Here is a 15,659-nt window from a genome sequence, read left to right on the forward strand (position 1 = left end):
AGATATGATACACTGTACAAATCACTACAGATGAGAAATATGAGCATACGAAAGGTGAATGTTGTAGTAGTGAATTTCAAAAACGCTGTTATAATTAAACTGAAGCAAACCAATTAATTTGCAACTTTTTACAGAAGTAACCTCACCTCTACTTCAGTCAAGGGAGGATAAAGCATACAAACTGAAATCAAGTGATAATGGAGAAAGCCTGTGGTATGATAGTTATCCCCATGGCGAATAGAGATTAAAGATTTTCTGTACTCTTTTCTTGGATGAAGCAAATTCTTCAATCAAATGTTAACTGTTTGTAGGAAAAAAAAGCAGATGAGTATTTTATATAGATGTGTTTCTCAACTGATTTAAAATCTGCTACTTCATAGCTGTTTCATAACTGTCGTAATACTGTAAGAGAAATTTTATACTAAATGACAAAGATTCTGGAAATCATTAACACAACAGCCATGACAATATCAAAATAAATTTCAGTATAAAGAATAATATTTATGAAACTGTATTTCTGAAACACAATACTCCCTGAACATCTCCATGCTCTATCAGAGCTGTTGATAAAGAATGAATCAAATTGACACTGAACTTCATCATAAAGCCTGTGCTTCTTGCAAGAGCAGATTGGCATCTCCTGTTCTGTGTCAGATTGTTAGCTGCTGGTAAGAAAAATGTAGCTCTGTAGAAAGTAGTCTATTATGAATGATTTGTCATTTAAGCATGTGCTTTTTTTCTGATTTTTCAGCACTAAAGATTTTTGTTTTAGCATGAGTTCCACCTTAATAACTTGTGCTGTTCTTTTTATATGCATATATACACATAAAATGTATTGCTACAGAATTTTCTGTAGAGATCACCACCAGCTGAGAAAGCGTTAGCCTTGTCACTGTCTAGAATATACTGTTGCAAAGAGAAATTGCATGTGCTCTGGATTTACTAATTTAAAGTGAGCATTAGCTAGTACTCTGAATCACAGCAGTCACTCATAGAGTACCACTCTTACTGTCCTCATCCCAATTAGTATTTGATGACTTATACCAAGTAGCATAGGTTTAATGGCCTTTCCTGCCCTTTTCCATAAACAAATGGATAGGGATCAACTTGTCATTGTACTGACAATCTAATTCTAAATTACACACTTAGAATGCTAATCTGCCCCACTGAGTTCTAATCTTGTTCAATTTTTTTTTTTTTTTTAAAAAAGATCATAAAGGTATGGTAAGAGAGATAATAAATGCAATAAATGCTTGTAATAGGAGATCGCATTAGATCAAATCTGATATGTATAATAAAAATCACTAAGGCCACTGACATTTGTCACCAGTGAGTAGAATATTCCTACCAAAGTGAATTAATGGCTTCAATATTTATCAGCAAGTAAATAAAGGAAAAACATTTGTTTATTCTAATAAAATGACATTCTGCTCCAGAGTGAGTTCAAATAAATAAATCGGACTTCCTTTTCAGTAATTAGCAACTTAAAAAACAGCAAATTGCAGCAAAAGTATTTATTTCATTTAGTCATTGCCCCCAAGAAATTATGATCAATTTACTGTCCAGAGGAGAGCTCACTGTAACTTAAAAGTATACCTGAGTTATGAAACATACACAGATTTTCATGAAGTTTTACATTGTCCTGTTCCTCATTCCTATGACTTAACAAAAGAGATAGCTCAGGGCAAGCTCTACGCTCTTTATGTGGTGATAAATATGATAACCAGCTAAACACCAGGCAAAATGAAGTAGTTCTATTCTACACAAGGTATACGGGCACATTAAAGTGTTATGAAATTAATAGCTAGATGGAAAAAAAATTCCATCCCTGAACTACTTCTCTCCATGAAATGTCTCATTATGAGTAATTAAAAAAAATCCTACTGAATTGTTTCTTGTTGAAAAATCTTTGAATATCCTCTGTGATGAGAGAAAGGAAATAACTGTGCTCTTAAAGGATTTGTTCTTTCATAAGCAATTGCAGTTTTTTGGAAAATGGCCTTCAACATATTATTAGTAAGTTTCTGTCAGAGCATCCTAATCCCAAGAGGAACCATGGTGAGCCTTTCTGCCATTCTCAGGCTCTGTATACATCCACAGTTACTGACAGAGAAGTGGCATTTTGAAGGAAATACATGCCTGTACAAAATAGGTAGACAGGAAAGATATGATTCAGAAGAAAAATGTATATGTTTGAGTTTTCTGTTTCTTAGCATTGTACAAGCAAGACTTTTTTTTGTGGTAGAAGTGAAAAAGCAGTCTCCATGAACTTCTGACTCATCAGGTTTATCATCGGAGAGAAAAGTTACAAACTGTGCCTCAATATTTGTTTGCTTCTTTGAAAATTTTATCCATGATGCGTGAAATACCTATTGTCAGTATCAAAATGTCCATTGATTTCAATGAGGAAGGGATTTCAGTGCTATTATAATGCTTGTGTTATACAGTTCTGTATGAAGTACAGAATATTCTGTAGCATAGATACTGTCTGACACTGGACACTACACAATCACTGATTTTCCTAATAAAGTGTTCTTAATTAATTTGCAAGCATTATTGTTATCTTTTTTTGGCACAGAAAAATAAAATAATTTTATATTATCCATATTCTATAGATAATTGGAATGATTTACTACATATTTAATTATGAAGCAAAATAAATGCTAGATTTTACAAATACATATATATAGAATGAAAATATTTTTATAATTCATAGAAAATGTACACAATTTCTTCATGATACATAAATATTTTTGGAATTTCTTCAATGTAATACAAAAAAAATTCATAGAAACTACAAATTATGGATAATTTCCTATATTCTTATATTCCAGGGCACAACTTAAGCTGCCAATTTCATTGACAAATTTAAGTTATATCTACAATTTAAGAAAATTTTGTAAGTATAATGCAAGGAATCAAAAGGCACATAAATATTGTCTGAATTATATAGTTATGTATAGAGAGATTTATACATATCCAAAAGAGAAACAAGTGTAATTAACAGCAGTAAGGCCTTTGACATGGTCACCTGTGGGAGATGGAGAGTTCGGCTCAACCTTGTTGAATGATGACTTTCTGATAATACGGTGCTGGGAAAGAGAAATGGGTAGAATAAAAAGGAATGTTTTGTAGCTAGGCATAAGATAAGCTCTCTGCTGTGAAGACTTCTTATGTAACTTGCTTGCTTTCTAGCCAATGGATAGTTAATGCAAATGTACTGAATGTGCATGTTAGAATATAAAAGGCTTGCTTAGAAGAATATGCAGCAGTAAAGAAATCTTACTTTCATGAGAACCCTGTGTCATGTTGTTAACTTGTGACAGTCATCCATAGTACCCTTCTCTCTAAATCAGAAGATATGGATTTGATGGGTAGAAACTGAAATAAATAGGAGGCATTACTTTCAGAATAATCTATGTATTACTGTAGAGAAGAGGAGCATACTAGATTTTCATCTTTTTGTCACAAAGAACATTAGTTTATTCCTTCTTTAAACTTAGTTAGTTGTAGTCTTTGCATGTAAATGGGACATTTCAGATTAATATAAGTTGGTGCAGCTCTACTCAAATCAGCATTTACTCAAGGTCTAAACTTCTCTTAAAAATTTGTGATAATAAATGCATATATAAGTAATCCTGATGCTTTTTCACCCAAGTTCTGAAATTGAACAGTTTCTTGTGTATGTGCAGATTAATGTTTTCGTTATTTACTACCTTAGTAATTCAGTAAACATCAGTTGAGTTTTTTTCTTAATTTATTAGAACTTTTATTTGCATTCTGTTAATTTGACCCTTTTTTCTTTACTTACATCATATTAACTTAACACTCATATCCTCTATCCAGAAGATAAAAAAAAAAGTTCTTATAGTTTAGTGAATCCAAGAGAATGAATGCAAATGGACTTTGAAGTAATCTAGTTTTTCAACTCCCATCAACAGAACAGTATATCAGTCAAGCTTTACTGCTCTTCAACATTTGTTATTTCTTCCACTGACGTTACAGCAGCTTTATATAGCACATTTTCAAAATACATAATAGGATCTCTGAATGGAATACAGGCAAACAATAAAAATGCACAATAGAACCACTTCACTAAAACAACATTATTAATACCACAAATAGTACAGTATTACTCTGTAGATAATTTAGCAGCTATCAAATGCAAACTTCTGTACAATATTGCCTGGTATTATTTTGCTTCAGGAATTTATTTACTGCTATGGACACTAATAAGAGATTCCTAAATATAGGACTGTAACTAATAGTGTTATCTTTTGTTCTTATAGCTTAATAATGAAAATTAGCCATTTATAAATCTTAGTAACACATTTTTGTGCATACCAAACATATTTGCATTCTCTTTTACACAAGCCATACTGCTTGACTGTATTCATATTGAGCATTTTAGACATGGTGATATGATTGATCTGGACAGGTAAGGGAAATACACAGACAGAACAGTTAAAAAATGTTATGAAGATGCCAGAGAATAAGAAAAAGCACAGGCTAGCAGTTTAAGCCATGTATATAAATTCAAATGTTATTCTTAAATAGTATTAATAATAAAAAGATTATCTTTTAAATAATATCTTTAATTGCATTTGTGTTCTATTGCTAATTCTTAATTCAGCTGATGTTTCGACCTCTTCAAGAATCTTCTCATAGGTGTCCCATGAGACAGAGCACTGGAAGGTAAGGGAGTCACAAGAGAGTTGTGAAATTCAAGTATCCCTTCTTCGAAGCTTGAGATTGATGTATACTTAAAAATAAGAAATCAGGAAAAGGTGGCAGGATATCTACATGAATGAGTGAGGAACTCATGGAAAAATCCAAATGGAAGAAATTGAATGCAAAAAAAGTGTCTGGCCACTGAGGGAGAATACAAGATTCTTGCCAAGGCATGCAGGGATACCACAAAGAAGGCTAAGAACTACTTGGATTTAAATTTGATGAGGGAGATCAAGGACAGCAAGAAAGGTTTCTTTAAGTATGTCAGTAGCAAAAGGAAGACTAAGGAAAATGTGGGCCTGCTGCCCACATATGGGTGAGTGCCATGGTAATGGAAGACACTAAGAAGAAAAAATTACTGGAGGCCTTCTTTGCTTCAGGCTTTATTTCCAAGACTTTGCTTAGGAATCCCGGACACTGGAGGTAAGAGAGAGTCTGGGGAAAGGAAAGCTTCCCCTTGGTTGAGGAGAATCTGGTCAGAAATTGCTTAGGCAAACTCTAGGCAAACAAATCCCTGGACCCCAATGAGATGCACCCATGAGTGCTGAGGGATCTGACAGAAGCGATTGCAAAACCGCTCTCATTTTTAAAGGTCGTAGAGGATTGGAGAGGTGACTGAAGACTAGAGGAAAGCCAATGTCACTTCAGTCCTCAAAAAAGTCAAGAAGGAGGAACCAGGAAACTACAGGCCAGTTAGCCTCAACATTATCCCTGAGAAGATAATAGAACAGTTTATTTTGAATGTCATCTGCAAGCAAGTAGAAGAAAATAAGCTTATTGGGAGTAGTCAACATGGATTCACTAAGGGGGAATAATGCTTGACAAATATGGTAGCCTATGATATCATGAGTTGCTGAGTAGATGAGGGAAAAGCAGTGGATATTCAGCAGTTTTTTTTCATAGAAGCATAGAATATCTTGAGCTGGAAAGGACCCATAGGAATCATTGAGTCCAACTCCCGGCTCCTCACAGGACCACCCAAAACTCAGACCATATGATGCATCAGGAACTCTGTCAGCTTCAGGCTGTGACCATTTCCATTGGGAGCCTATTTTTTGTCAACATCCTCATGCCAATTCCTGTGGCCTGATATCCATGGCCCCAGTAACAGTTTCAAAGAGTATTCAAATGATTCAAAACATGGAATTTCATATGATGAAATGTAGTTTTAAAGTAAGTTTCATGAAGTTCTGTAAATTGATTCTGCTGAGCTTTAGATAACAACAATAAACTTACCTGGAAGTCCTCCTCTTCTATACTCTCATAGTATCTGGAATATGACACTGCTTCCAACAATATCCTTGTAGGTAAATTTAGGAAGTGTGGGATAGATGAGTGGACAGTAAAACACATTGAGATCAGCAGTGCTCAGAGTGTTACAATCAGTGGCCCAGAGTCTAGATGGAGGCCTGTAGCTAACAGTGTTTCCCAGAGGTTGGCACTGGGTCCAGTCTTGTACAGCAACTTCATCAGATGCCTGGCTGAAGGTATAGAGTGCACTTTCAGCAAGTTAACTGATTTGTATAATCTATATAGTCTGTAAGCTAGGAGGAGTGCTGACACACCAGAAGGCTGTTCAGTGAGACCTGAACAGGCCAGAGAGTTGGACAGAGAGGAAGCATAAAGGTTCAACAAGAGCGAGTGTGGAGTATTCCATCCGGGAAGTAATTGCGTGAGTCTGCAAAAGTTAAAGGATGGCCTGCTGGAAAGGAACTCTGCAGAGAAGGATCTGGGTGTTCTTGTGGGCAACAGGTTGGCTATGAGCAAGCAGTGAGCCCTTGTGACCAAGACAACCAATGGTATTCTGAGGTACATTAAAAGGAATGTGGCCAGTAGGTCAAGGCATATTCTTCATCTGCTCTATTCTCTCCTTGCAAAGCCACATCTGGAGTACTGTGTCCAGATCTGGGCTCCTCAGTTCAATAAAAACACGGAACTTCTATAGACAATCTAGCTGAAGGCTGTAAAGATGATGAGGTGCCTGGAGCATCTCCTTTATGAGGAAAGGCTGAGAAACCTGGGACCATTCTGCTGGAGAAGTGAAGACTGACAAGGGATCTTATCAATGCTTATGACTATCTAAGGGATGGGTGTCAGAGCAATGAGGTCTGCTTTTTGGTAGTTCTCAGAGACAGAATAAAGAGCGGTGGGTACAAACTGCAACAGAGGAAGTTCCAAATGAACTTCTTCACTTTGAAGGCTACAGAGAACTGGAAGAATCTGCCCAAAGAAATTTTGGAGTTCTCTGGAGATGTTCAAAACCCACCTGGACACTTTGTTTTGCAACCTACTGTAGGGAATCAACTTTAGTGAGGGGATTAGACTAGATGTTCTCTGGAGGCCCCTTCCAATCTCTATGATTCTCTGGTTCTGTATTAGATTCACCTTTACCAGATGCGTATCACCAGTGTGCTGATCTCAAACAAAATCTGTCAAATGACAGTGAATGTAGTTTACAGCAATATATAAGAAATACCTTGTGACCTCAGTTGGTTTTGACTATAAATTTGACTAGACCTCAAACCAACAGGAAACTCTCATGTCTTTTTATATAAGATTTAACTATTGCAAAAAAAAAAAAAAAAAAAAGACCTCCTGCTCAACTGTTCTGATATATGCATATTAAGGAGTATCTTTAAGGTATTTTGAAGGCTAAAAATATATTGATTCCCTTTAGAGTTTTTGTATGTCATCTGCTTAACTTTGAATGCTATCAGTTCAGAAAACAGAGATAGGTACTGAAGTTTGAGTACAAGATACTCCTGAAAGCATTGTTATTTTATTCTAAACTATAAATATTAAAGTCTTAATTAAAGAGCTATGAAATAGGTGTGATATGCTGAATAAATTGATGAATTGCTTGTTTGATTAAAGTATGATTAAACAGATTTGTTTTTATTTCATATTTCATAAATGATAGATGACTCTCAAACTAGTTCTGTAATTAAGATACAGATATAGTAAATGAAGAGATTAATGTTTAATTAACTAAGGTCTTAAATATAACACTTGAGGCGACATTCATTAGGGAAGATCTACAGTAGTTATGCTGGGCTAACAGTTTTTTCATGGAGCTTTTGTATCAAAGATACAGTGTATGAAGTATTAGGATAATTTCCGGAACAGCCATAGGGCTTTTTCTTCAAAGAGGTCATTTGTAGGTATAGATTTTTACTTTTTATAAATTATACATCTGTGTTGATGAAGATTTACTGATTCAGACACTAAGATAAAATTAATCTTGACCATGGTTCTGCAACTGAAACAGGATAATATTGAATTCACTTTTTTTTTTTTTTGAGTAAAGGTAAAAAAAGATAATTCAGTGAGAATTCTGAAATTGGGTTTCATCATGGTTCAAAATGAAACCTAAGCATCATTCTCTACAAAAAATAATTTATTTTGATTGTACTTTTCACTTTCTTTTAGAGATTTTGTGTTCAGATACAGACAGTTGAAACCATGAAAGTTGAACAATGTTTTTTTTTTTGAAAGAAAAAAAATTAAATGACTAATTTTAGGAAAGAGCATCTTGTCATAAATAGTATTTAGATAGATTGTAGTTCTATGTGTGGTATCACATCAGATGAAAAAAATTGCAGATAAGTAAAAGTAAATTCAGAGAGGAAATATGACAAAATTCCCATACGAATAACAGAAGATTTAAAAGTAACTTCGGATGTTAACTGTTTAGCAGGGGAAACTGATTTAAGAACCATAAACACATTAAAGTAAATAAATAATCTTAAAGCTCTTTTCTGATTTAAATATAGTGGAATATAGATCTTTTTATTTTCCCAGTTACTACATGGAGTTCAATAACACTGTAACCACATCAAAGAAAATACCTAAGAAAGTAATTTGAGTTTTGCTTTGTTACTTTTCCTCATGTTCACAAATATGTGTACATCTCTGTGTCGCGAATGAATGTAAAAAGGGAGAAGATAATTACAAAAATAGGAAAAAAAAACATCAAACAGGAGAAAATGAAAAAGACAGAAGATTCTTTTCTAGAGCAGAAAGAGAAATGTACAACCTTCATTAAAGAAAGAACTCTTTTAAAGAAAGAAGTGTAAAATCAAGGGAAAGTGGGAAATACAGGAGAAAAGGACTTTTATACTAGTAAGAACTATAAAAACTAGATTGGGTTAAGGTAGTTTCAAAACTGGAGTAGAAACTTATTTTCTGATATCTTGAGAAAGATGAGGTAGGTCAAGAATGAGCTGAAAAGATGTAATGGGAGCTGTGAAGGATAGTTGGGACATTTTTATTGGAAAGTTGAATCTTCAAGGATGCATTTTGCTATATTGAAAAAAAAAAAGAAAAAAGAAGAGATCCTTGTTCATAGTCTATTTGAGATAAGAAATAAATATTGAGCCAAATGCTCTTAAGAGATCAAGAAAATGAACCTTAGTGAAATAACCACCTATAGAAAGTGACAAAGCATTACTTGTATTTGAAACATACAAAGAATAAATTCTTATCTCTTTTCATCAGTTTTACTTTTGTTTTACTTACTTATCAAGAGTATACTTTTGGTTTTAGAGTAATAAACAGAAAAACATTATGTTAGGAAAAATGTGCAAATGTCTTGGAATTAATTCATTGTTTCTGTGCAGTATGTCACATAGACATCTGTCTCTTCAGTTTTACTGTGTTGTGTTGCTTCAAAATTTTTTCTTGGTTTCAACATATATGGTATGAATACTGACTGTGAATCTTACAGTGAGGTTATGGCTTAACAATCTACTGTTTCCCTCTCCTTTCATAGCAGTGATGCAGTCACAGGTAAGCAGAGGCACATATGCTCTGATATCTCAGGGCAAATATGAAATAATTTCTGTCAGTGGTCAATATATAAAAATCAATGCTAGGATCCATAAAAATATTTCTACAATTTTTTTTATTTTTTTTTCGACTTTCAATATCCTGCTCAATACATTTGACAATTTTAAACTATTTTGTACTAATAATTCATTTCAATTCAAGGCTAAGATACTTTTGATATTAAAAATTTGGGATTTGAATTTTACTAGCCCATGGAGAACTTTTTTTTTTTTTTTCCTCTCAGCTGGGCTGGAAAATAACAAGCTTACAGCAATATTAGTCTAACAGAAATTAGCTTTGTCACAACCTTACAAGTTGTTACTGTAACATTTGCAATTTTAGCCAGTCAATATATAATATTAAATATTCTTCATCACATTACCGTAAAATAAATTGACCATGATCAAGAATACCATCCTGAAATTGATTATGGCAATGTATATTTCCATTATTTTTACTTCAGAGTTATTTCAAGGGCAATAATAGAAAAGGACAGGTGAAGCTGTTAGCTATATTTTAGTTTTAATATTAATATTTCAAATATATAAACATGTTCATACAGTTAAGGAGCCTTCAAATAGCTTCAAATCAGGAGAAAGAAAAAAAAAAAGTTTCCTCTGGGAAGGTGAAGGTAGAAGTAAGTCTTGGAATTACTGGGAATTTAGAACTTAAAGCACTTTTGGAACATTTACAAGATGATTACATAAGTGCTTTCTGTATCTATTTGACATGAACAAATGTAAACAAATGCATTATTTACTATTATATTATGTTGTTTCCATTATTATGGATTATAATAGGGAAATAATATTGAACTGTTGATTTGAAGTTTCAACCCTTCTACTTTGCAAGTATCCACATACATGTTATTTTCCTATTTACATATCTTCACTGTGTGTCCTAGGCAAACGTGCTGAGGGTGTACTCAATCCCACTACCCAGACAATTGATGAAGATGTTGAAGAGCACTTATAAAAGTGAACTGAGCATGATAAAACAAACAAACAGGCAAACAAAAAAGCAAGCAACTCTGCTAAGGAACAGGAGGATTAGGTGGTTATGTTTCAGCTCTGCAGGCATAATTTTACATTTCCAAGGTTTGAAACATGATATGTAGAGCATAGTTGAAAGATGGAGTTCTGACTACATCTTTGTTAACAGAGAAGCACTGCTAGTAATTCACCTTAATCACAGATTCATACTAACACAGAAGTATAGGATTTCATAATACAGTGTACTTGTATAAAGGCAGAAAGCCTTTAGATTTTCAATAATCAAATAACCAAAATGAGAATACATATTCAGGAATAGTTGTATTTGGTCTTTTTTCTTTTTAATTCTGAAAATTGAAAATAAAATATTTTGGTGTCACATCTTGTATGAAGTTATCCCTAAAATGTTATTCCTAAAAAAACCACACTAATTGAAAACACATTAAACAGAAAACTCATTTTATCCGATAACTTAGCTCTATTTTATGAAAAGAATGGGCAGTATATCAAATAAGAAAGTTTACAACATTCTTTGTGAAAAGGAGTAAAATATATTGTATTAAAAAGTAGATTTCAGAATTTAACTAACTTCTTTTCCTACCGCTAATGAATTCAATGTTTAAAAACCTCTTATTTAAAAAATTTATTTGCTTACAAGAGTACTTACAGGCTGTGTCCATCATTTTCATAAGAACTTGAGATATTTAAAGATGTTAATAGAAATAAATGACTATTCATTATAGTTTAAAACATATATTCTCTGAAACACTATACCTTCCATTCTCCTCTATGGAAGTAACGTTACAAAAATCAGAAAAGCTTAAACATTTGTGATAAAGTGATGATGGATAAGAAAATGTTGAGCATCTTTTTTGTTTTTTTTTTTTGTTGTTGTTGTTGTTTTTGTCATGAGGATATTTTTTTCCTGATGAATGTCATAAATTACACTTTGAAAAAAAAGAAGGGGGAAAAAAAAAAAGGTAAGGAAGGTAGACCAGGAGAGGGGAAGAATGAGAGCACAGATTAAATCATTTCTTACCTGTGGAAGACTACACAGTATAATTTAAACAGGCATGTCTACATCATGGTGTGTAATCTACAAGTGGCTTCCTCTTTACGTATTCAATTTCTCCTTCACCAAATAGAATTTACCAAATATATCTAGAAATGTCATTAATTAAACCAAGGAAACAAAAGGAAAGTTCAGATATTTGAACACAGTCATGTAGAGTTCTCCTCTGAACACAGCACAAATGAGAAAAAGATCGATAACATATCACCTGGAGTAATAACCTATATACAGGCATCACACTTCAAACCTAGCCCTAGAAGAAATTAAAAAACAGAAATAAAAATAATATGAAATGAACTATATCATGTTTAAAATAGGGTGGTTATGAACATAATTACAGAACAGCCATAGAAATCAAATATTGAAATAATTTCAGTTCCATGTGCAGTGTCTGAAAGAAGCAGTGCTGATCAAGAATAAAAGGAAAAGAACACGTAAAGCAATGTTTTCCTAGATACTTACATTCTTCCAAACTTTATGATCTGTAATTCAAAGCCATCCTGATCCAGAGATGATTTTTTTTCTATTTAATAGAACATAAAGAATTTTTCTTGAAAAATCTAACCAAAACATCTTTTAAATACATGCAAACTTCTAGTGCACAAAATGTCCTGTAGCAAACAATTCATTGGCTTAATATGCTTTATGTGAATATTTTTTCTTGTTTATTCTGAATCTAGCAGCTTTGATCTTTCACTGCAAGAGAGAGTAAACAAATATTTTCCACTCACATTCTCATAGAATCATCATAGAATCATAGAATGGTTTGGGTTGAAAGGTACCTTTAAGATCATCTAGTTCCCTGCTATAACGAGGGACACCTCCCTCTAGATGAGGCTGCTCAAAGCCCCATGCGTCCTGGCCATGGATGCTTCCATGGAGGGGACATGCACAACTTCACTGAACCATGTCTCACCACCCTCACAGTAAATAATTTCTTCCCAATATCTAGTCTAAATCTACCCTTTTCCAGTTTAAAACTACTTCCCCTTGTCCTGTCACTACCTGCCCTCCCCAGATTTTCTGTAGGCTTCCTTCAGGTAATGAAAGGCTGCTATAAGGTATCCCCAGAGCTTTCTCTTCTCCAGGCTGAAGAGCCCCAGCTCTCTCAGCCTGTCCCAATAGAGGAGGTTCTCCAGCCTCCTGATCATCTTCGTGGTCTTCCTGTGGACCAGCTCCAACAGCTCGATGTCCTTCTTGTGTTGGGGGCCCTAGAAATGGATGCAGTCTCTAGGTGGAGTCTCCCAAGAGCAGAGTAGAGGGACGGAATCACCTCCCTCAACCTGTTGCTCACACTTCTCTTGATGCAACTCTGGATACGGCTGGCCTTCTGGGATGCAAGTGCAAAATGCTGGCTCATGTAAAATTTTTACCAGGTGACACCCGAAATCCTTCTCCTCAGGGCTGCTCTCAAGCATTTCTATCCCCAACATGTATCTGGCTGGGGCTGCTCCAACCCAGGTGCAGGAATTTGCACATAGATTTGTTGAACTTCATGAAGTTCACATGGGCACTCAACATTTTATAAAAACTTGTTTTCAAGCTTGTTGGCAAAAACAAGCAGCAAAAACAACAACAAAAAACTGGTATAGATAAACTCATTACTACTATTAAGCATCTAATTTCTTTACCTGTGCTGTAAAAGCTTCACATAAAACAAAATTGTTTCCTTTAATTTTCATTCAGGAATATTCTGTCACAAAGAGGAAAAAAAGTATCCATATAGATCTTACTTACAGCATGAATGAATTCTCCTTCCTGTAGACCACTGGCCATAGGGAAATTTAGCTACTCACTCTTCATTTTTATAGGGTTTTGGAAGACGAGATCATGAAAAACACATCCTGACTGTATGTCTGTGTATATTTTTCTAATCTTAAATCGCTTATCAAGTCACATGCACAAAGTACTTAAAATTGCCTGTTTAATCTGTTCATTTATTTTTATCTTGTTTCTTATTATTTTAGCGTCCTATAATTCTTTTAATTATATGCCATGCATGTGGTTCCCAAGCCACTCTCCATCATTATTCGGCATCCTGGCTAACCGGGGATTTCCCGGCAGACTAGAGACTGGCAAATGTGATGCCCATCTTCAAAAAGGGCCAGAAAAATGATTCTGGTACCTACAGACCTATCAGTCTCAACTTGGTGCCCAGAAGGTTATGGAATGGATAATCTTGAGTACCATCATGGATCAGTTAAAGGTCAGCCAGGGCATCAGGCCCAGTCAGCATGGGTTTACTAATGGTAGATCCTGTCTGACAAGCCTGATTTCATTCTATGACAAGGTGATCCACTTAGTCACCTTGTGGATGAAGGTAAGGCTGTCAATGTGGTCTGCTTGGACTTCAATAAAGCCTTTGACACTGTCCCCCACAACATTTTTGTGAAGAAGCTGGCTGCCCATGGTTTGGATGGGCGTATGCTCCACCGGGTGAAACACTGGCTGGATAGCCAAGCCCAAAGAGTTGTGGTCAATGGAATTAAATCCAGTTGGTGGCCGGTCACTAGTGCTTTCCCCCAGGGCTTGGTACTGGGGCCGCTTCTATTTAACATCTTTATTAACGATCTTGATGAGGGGATTGAGTGCACCCTCAGTAAGTTTGCAGATGACAGCAAGTTGGGAGGGAGTGTTGATCTACATGAGGGGAGAAGGGCGCTACAGAGGGACCTGGATAGACCGGATCGATGAGCCAAGTCAAACTGTATGATTTTCAATAAGGCCAAGTGTCAGGTCCTGTATTCTGGTCACAACTCAAGGCAACACTATGGCCTTGGGGAGGAGTGGCTGAAAGGGTACCTGATGGAAAGGGACTTTGGTGTACTGATAGACAAGCAGCTGAATATGAGCCAGCAGTGTGCCCAGGTGGCAAGAAGGCCAATGGCATCCTGGCTTGTATCAGGAATGGTGTGGTGAGCAGGACAAGGGAAATCAAGCTGGCAGATTTGGAAAAGAAGTGATGGCTTTCTTATGAGTTCCTTTTTGCTGTACAAAAATAACCACTGTTTTGTGTGTTATCAGAACACACTATCTTGGTGTGTCTTAGTTTCTCAATGCCTTTTTTTCAACAATTTTGCCATATTGTTAGTCTGAGACCTCAGAAGCTGTACTACAAATTTTCTGGTTTCTGTTTTTTTGTTGTTTGTTTGGTTGGTTAGTTGGTTTGGTTTGGTTTTGCTTTCCTAAATGCTTAAAGGGGATGGAACCAAGATTGCAAAGTTATGTGAATAGGTACTCGATATATCCACATAGATGACAGAGAGGACATACAGTTCAGTCACATGTCTTTCCTAGAAAGTATAGGAAAGTCAACAGAATAACAAAAGTTGTCCTTTGCAACACTACTGTGAAGCAGATAGGAAAAAATAGCAAAAAATTGTGGAGGTTAAATTTATGCACATAACTCCCATTTAATTTCAGTGCATACTGTCTGTGTATATTTAAATTTAGAATCAAGTATGTAATAAGGAATAAATTAAAAAAAAAAAGTAAACTAATAAATGATCCTAAAATATAAGTTGATAATATGTAAGTGCATATATGCGTACACAAAGGAGACAAATAATTATATTTTTACATTTGTCTGAATAAGTTATGATAAAAAGTATGTTTTCCTTGTAATTATACCTCTGTTAGTGAAGTTTCTTTCTTTCCTAATAAGAATGATCTTATCTTCTGGATCATTTATCCTTCATGAGTTTATACTTTCAAGGTGAATGGGTTTCAGTTAAGGAGAACAAATATATTGCTTCCAGACATGCTTTATAAATGTTGTCTGGTATCCTGTCTGTGTTTTAAAAGCCAAGTTTTAAATAAAATGGCAAAGGTTATTTTAACTGATGAGAACAAATGCTTCCACTTCATTAGACACATGCAGAACACAAAGACAACTCAGCCTTGTGGAGAAGCTGTTAAGGTTCTATATCTTTATATCTTTACAAATTTATTTATTTATTTATTATGTGTGTGGAAGAATTAATATCAAAGAAGGGAGGGAGGGAGGAAGGAAGGAAGGAAGGAAGGAAGGAAGGAAG

Source organism: Meleagris gallopavo, chromosome 1 (assembly GCF_000146605.3).
Source record: "Meleagris gallopavo isolate NT-WF06-2002-E0010 breed Aviagen turkey brand Nicholas breeding stock chromosome 1, Turkey_5.1, whole genome shotgun sequence".
Classification (NCBI taxonomy): domain Eukaryota; kingdom Metazoa; phylum Chordata; class Aves; order Galliformes; family Phasianidae; genus Meleagris; species Meleagris gallopavo.